Genomic DNA, 6,576 nt, shown 5'->3' on the forward strand with positions numbered 1-6,576 from the left:
TAGCAGCCTCATTGTTCATTGTTTATTTTTAAAATATGCTGCATGTTTGTTGAATTAATTATAAAGTGTTTAACTATTATGAAACATGTTAAACATACAGAAAAATATGGAGAAAAGTAAAAAACAAACTTGGTTAATTATACACTGGTTTTATTAAATCATAATATTTTGCCTTATTTTCTACATATATAAGAAGAAAATTGCAGGCACAGTTGACACCTTCTGTGTGCCCCATCCTGGCCTTAACCCCTCACCTCCTTCATGATCACCACAAGCACAAAGGGCCACGTGGTGCTCCCAGGCAATTGTACGGGTTTTGAACATCCACACAGGTAAGTATTCTGTATCTTTTTATACTTCAAGCAGATAGTATTATATTACATTACACATACAATTTTGCAACTTGCTTTTTTGAGATTTGTTTATGTTGATACAAGTAGCTCTGGCTTGTTTTTATGCTCACTAAATAGTATTTTATTTATTATTCCATAATTTATGAATACATCACAACTTATGCTATTGATTAATGTTTAAGTTGTCAAATTCCACTTTTTAATTTTTTTCTATATTTTGCTATTTAAATAACCCTGTGATGTCTTTTTGAGTATATGTGTTGGCTTTCCTAAGGTAAATATCTAGACATAGAATTGCTGGCATGTAGGATATACACACCTTCAACATAAATTGTAATTAATACATCTTAGATAGATATGGCCGGATTGCTCTCCAAATTGGTGGAACCAATTCCACACAAACCATGACCTTCCATTTTTCATATCCTCCTTAGCAGATACTTTGAATTTACTTGTACAAGTTTAAAGTTTTGATGTTCACAGTTAAGTTTTTCATCCCCATGGGAATGATTTCATATTTGTAAGAAATGAGATAGGGATCGTATTCCCACATGGCTAATCAGTAGTCCCAGCACCATTTATTGGGCAGTCCATTCCTTCTTCCCTGATTGTTAGCACTTTAGTTATGTACCAAGCTTTGCCAAAGGCATTGCTCTGTCTCTGGGCTCTCTGCTAGGTTCCACTGCATGATGGTTCTTCCCCTGTCCTATACCGCAGTGCCTTCATTACTCCAGCTCATTATATCTTGCTATCTGAGATGGCAAGCTCTCTTATTTTCTTATCTGTCAAACTGTTCTAGTTCTTTACTCTTTTATACCAATTTTGGGATAAATTTGATTGACCAGAATTGTTGAGACTATAAACTGAAGCATTTTTGGAATGATAGGGCATTTTAGTGTGATTTTTTCCTGTTATTTCTCTCTATTCCCCCCTGTCTCTCTCTCTCTCCCTGCTTCTGTGCTTCTTCACTGAAGCACTTGGTCAATGGCTGTTGGAATTCTTAGGTCTATAACTATGCCTGTCTCAACTCTTCTCTCATACTTTTGATAATTCAGCTTTTATTTCTTTACTTAATTACACTGCTTTTGAAGGTAATATCTAAGATTGTTTTTCAGTTGCATTTTATTCTCTGTTTAGCCCACTTATTGATTGTTTTAGTAATTCTTCTCTTAGCAGCCTTATTGTTAATGGATGAGTTATTATTTTGTATCTTCTAGAAGTTTCTAGTTGCCCTTATTTTCAAATGCTCCTTGGTTACTTGGGGCATTTGTTTTTTTATTTATAGATTTTATTAGCTTTCCTTCATGTTGTTGATTTTCCTCAGATATTTGCTGAATATTCCTTGTCTATTATAACTATGATTGATATTTTATATTGCCATTGGCAAGAGGAAAATATGTTAGTGTTCATATGAGAGTTTATGTTGTCTTGGAAGTGAATACAGATTCAGATATTGAGACCTGACTGTGTGTGTGTGTGCATGCAGTGAAGACATGACTAGGTTGGCTTTCTTTTAGGGCTCCACATCTTCAGTGTTCAGGGGCTCTGCATCCTTTAGGGCTGTGTTAGGTCACCTGGAGCACAGTTCTGTTCCTCCAGTCCCAGACTGCCATCTTTAAAGGGTTCTACTTGTGAAAAGCAGTTGCTCAGAGTCGGCTTCTGGAAGAAGGAGACTGGCATAACCAACAAGGAGAACCATAAGTCACTTTTTCTAGGACTCATTTTCTGAACTGTTATTTCATGATTCAGCTTTTACCTTTTTTTATCAGTTCATTCTCATAAGAAACACCTTTATATTCTATTGTGATGATAACACAGTCTCTGGATTGAAGAATTGCTGAGGATTCTTTAAATGTCATTTCAATATAATTTTTTGAAGGAGGAAAGATAAAGACAGACATCCTGAAGCAGAAATGTTGAGGCAACAATTTAGAACTTAGTGATCCATCATTTATATTCCCTTGTATGCCACGAATAGAAGCAAATGAAGCAAGTTCTGTGCACTGAAAATCCATGTCATGTGTTTGACTGTATTTTTTGTAGGACTTAGAACAATAAGTGGCACCTGGAGATTCCCCCTGACCCTGCCTCATGGCTTGCCTGCTGGCCATGGTCGACAAGGAAGCAGCCATTGATGACGCAGTAGAGGAATGCGTGATCAATGATGAGTACAAAATATGGAAAAAGAACCCCTCTTTTCTTACGATTTGGTGAAGACCCATTCTCTGAAGTGGCCCAGGTTAACTGCACAGTGGCTTCCAGATGTAACCAGACCAGAAGGGAAAGCTTTCAGCATCATCAACTTGTCTTGGGGACACACACGTCGGATGAACAAAACCACCTTGTGATGGCCAGTGTGCAGCTCCCTAATGATGATACTCAGTTTGATGCTTCACACTACAACAGTGAGAAGGGAGAATTTGGAGGTTTTGGCTCTGTTAGTGGAAAAATTGAAATAGAAATCAAGATCAACCATGAACAAGTAAACAGGGCACATTATATGCTGCAGGACCCTTGCATTATTGCAACAAAGACTCCATCCAGCAATGTTCTTGTTTTTGACTATACAAAACATCCTTCTAAACCAGATCCTTGTAGAGAGTGCAACCCAGACTTGCATCTCCATGGAAATCAGAAGAAAGGCTATGGGCTTTCTTGGAATCCAAGTCTCAGTGGGCACTTAGTGCTTCAGATGACTATACCGTCTGCCTATGGGACATCAGTCCTGTTCCAAAGGACGGAAAAGTTGCAGATGCAAAGACCATCTTTACCAGGCACACAGCAGTAGAAGAAGATGTTTCCTGGCATATGCTTCATGAGTCTTCACTTGGGTCAGCTGCTGACAATCAGAAACTTATGATTTGTGATACTCGTTCAAATAATACTTCCAAAACAAGCCACTCAGTTGATGCTCACACTGCTGAAGTGAACTGCCTTTCTTTCAATAATCAATCAGTTCTTATAGCGAGTTCATTCTTGCCACAGGATCAGCTAATAAGACTGTCTTCTTGTGAGATCTGAGAAATCTGAAACTTAAATTGCATTCCTTTAAATCACATAAGGCTGACATAGTCCAGGTTCAATGGGCACTGCACAATGAGACTATTTTGGCTTCTAGTGGTACCGATTGCAAACTGAATGTTTGGGATTTAAGTAAAATTGGAGAGGGACAATCCCTGGAAGATGCAGAAGATGGGCCACCGGAGTTTGCTTGCTCATGGTGGTCACACTGCCAAGATATCTGATTTCTCTGGAATCCCAGTGAACTTTGGGTGATCTATTCTGTGTCAGAAGACAATATCATGCAAGGGTGGTAAATGGCAGAGAACCTTTATAATGATAAAGACCCTGAAAGAAGTGTAGATCCAGAAGGACAGGGGTCTTAAATACATTGGCACTTTTTGTGATTTTAGACTCCCCTTTTTTCCCTTCAAGCCTGATGATACTGATTTAACACGGGTTTTGAGACCCAGACTTTGTTCAGCCATGCCTCAATATTAGGTACCATCAACAATGTTGTTAGCCCAAACTGAGGGTGTTTTCTAAATATTAACTGGGGGACTTGATTCAGCAAAACCACAGACTTATATTTAAATTTTCTTCAAGAATTTTCTAGTAACAAATATCTAAAGTAACCACTGAAAAGAGATTATTGTGTGTGGTTATTTTACTTTTCTTCTAATGCTATATCCCCAAGTTTTTTGGACTCATTTAAGTAAAGGCTAGAAGTAAGGAATAGATCCAAGTGAGGTAGGTGTCTGAACCATGAAGTACAAGTACTGCAAGTTGTCATTTCAATTCAGGAATTAGGGGAGATTCAAGTCCTATAAATCACTACTCTAAAATCTTTGCACCTGTCTTTCCAGGATTCACGTTTTCCTCTGTAGGCCAGTGTCCTCTAAGTGTCTTGAGTTAAGTCAAAATGACACATTCCTCTTCCCCCATATACTTTTGCTTGTTAGTGTATTTCCTGAGCAGTATTCATATTATTTCTTTCCTTTCTGTGAAATAGTTTTTTTTTTTAAGCTTGGGACCACCAAGTTGTAAAGACGTATGTTTCTACCTGACAGTTTTACTACAGGTAGACTGTCAAGTTGAGAAGAGTGAATCAATAACTTGTATTTGTTTTTAAAATTAAATTAACCCTGGATTAGAGTTTCCTTTTTTTTAGGAGTTAGTCCTTGATCACTAGTTTGATACCATCTGTTTTGGGTGACCTGTTTCACCAGCAGGCCTGTTATTCTCCATGACTAATTATGTAGTGCTTATAATGAAATAAATTGCTTTTCTGCATAAAAAAAGAACAATAAGTATTTTATTGTTGAATAATTAACAATAACTTTTGAATGATTAACTATTAAATGATGAAGTCCACTTTTTCTCAAAATCAAATTTATCCTTCCAAAGTATCTGGGTAAATCTTCCAAAAATTTCCACTTATTCTTTTAAATTTACTGATACAGTGCTTTTTTTTGCCAAAAATTCTCCAGATATCATCTCTATATTTCCCAAAAGCTGAAAAAATATTTAAGCCTTTTAATTTTAATGTAATGTTTTAAATTTTATTTTTTGTATTTTAAAAATATTTATTTATTTATTTTTAGACAGAGGGGGAAGGAAAGGAGAAAGAGATGGAGAGAAACATCAGTGTGTGGTTGCCTCTCATGCACCCCATATTGGAGACCTGGTCTATAGCACAGGCATATGCCCTGACTAGGAATTGAACCAATGACCCTTTGGTTTACAGGCTGACACTCAATCCACTGAGCCATACCAACCAGGATTAATGTAATGTTTTTGTTACCATCTTCTTACTTCTGACACCCATGTGTTATACAAATTCTTATGGACTGAATATTTATATACCCTCCAAATTCATATAATGAAGCCCTGATCCCAATGTGATGGCATTAGGAGATAGGGTTTTGGGGAAGTAATTAGGTATAGATGAGGTCAGGAATGTAGATGCCCCAGAATGGGGTTAGTGACATTATAAGATGAGGAAAAGACACCAGAACCTCCTCTCCTTTCTGTAACAGGACACAGCAAGAAGGCAGCTGTTCACAAGCTGAGAAGAGGCCTCAGAATAAAACCAACTTTTGCAGCACCTTGAAGTTGGACTTCCAAGCCTCCAGAATAATGAGAAATAAATTTCTGTTGTTTAAGCTATCCAGTTTATGGTATTTTGTTATGGAAGCCCAAGATGATCAAGATGTGAATAAATACTGACAGTTCCTGGTATATAATATGACCATAGCAGCTCCTCAAATGTAATGGAAACTTGGGGTAATTAGTTCCATTTTCATCTATATTCAATACTGTCTCATTTTATTTGTAGTTGTGTGCTCCTATAAGAGAACATATATTCATCTTTTCTAGAATTTCTCATTTCTCTTTTATTTAGATTTCTGAGTCCCTCAAGGCTGCTTATAATTTCATCCTAATACTTTAAGTAGAACAATTTTTGAGAAATAGTAGTTACTCAATAATATTCTCTAAATGAACAAATCATGTTCTTAAACACGTATTTTGCTGTTATATCAAGTATAATGGCTCAAGCAAAAAGGAGGTTTTTTAAAAAATATTTCGAGTCCAAACAAAAATTTGAATACATTTTTTTGCTTTGTTTTTTATTTCTTTTTACTTTTAAATAGATCTAACAGTTAATATTTACATAAGAAGAATCTCTACTACTGACAACTAAAAGTCTTGTTTCTGAGCTGGTTGTTAGCTAATGAACTTGACCTAATTGCATTATTGAATTGTGTATTCAGAACAAAGATTTGTTCAGAGAATATTTTAACATGTTATTTCAGATTTTGATATGTACACTGAGCTTTGAGAAAATACATAATTACTTTCATTGCATTTTGAATCAAAATAATAACAAGCAATTAAAATTTATGGTTGTTAGGGATGGAGAGCTGGGAGAGTCTCCCTTTATTACATTTTCTTCCTAAGCATAAATCAGTATAATTGCTCTTGAAATAAACACAAATATGATTCAGCAGTCTTATCAGTTATCGTTCCAACCCCAAAGATTTACTGTGTGGCCCTGTGAGAATCACAAGTAGCTAAGGAACTCACTTAGGAAATGACGACAACGCAATAACCTTTGCGTCCCAGTGTCATGAGCTTTACTGTGCTCACTACTAGAGAGCTATAGCAACTGCGGCAGGCCCTTCACTTACGTTCAGCAGTGTTTCTACGTGATACACCATAG

General features: G+C 36.4%; 1 pseudogene; it reads left to right on the forward strand.

Moving 5' to 3' along the window:
* Positions 1-259: 259 nt before the first annotated feature.
* On the forward strand, positions 260-3,739 carry LOC119062300 (histone-binding protein RBBP4-like; annotated as a pseudogene).
* Positions 3,740-6,576: the final 2,837 nt, after the last annotated feature.

This window comes from Artibeus jamaicensis, unplaced genomic scaffold, assembly GCF_021234435.1.
Source record: "Artibeus jamaicensis isolate MK-2021 breed Jamaican fruit bat unplaced genomic scaffold, CSHL_Jam_final contig_452, whole genome shotgun sequence".
NCBI lineage: Eukaryota > Metazoa > Chordata > Mammalia > Chiroptera > Phyllostomidae > Artibeus > Artibeus jamaicensis.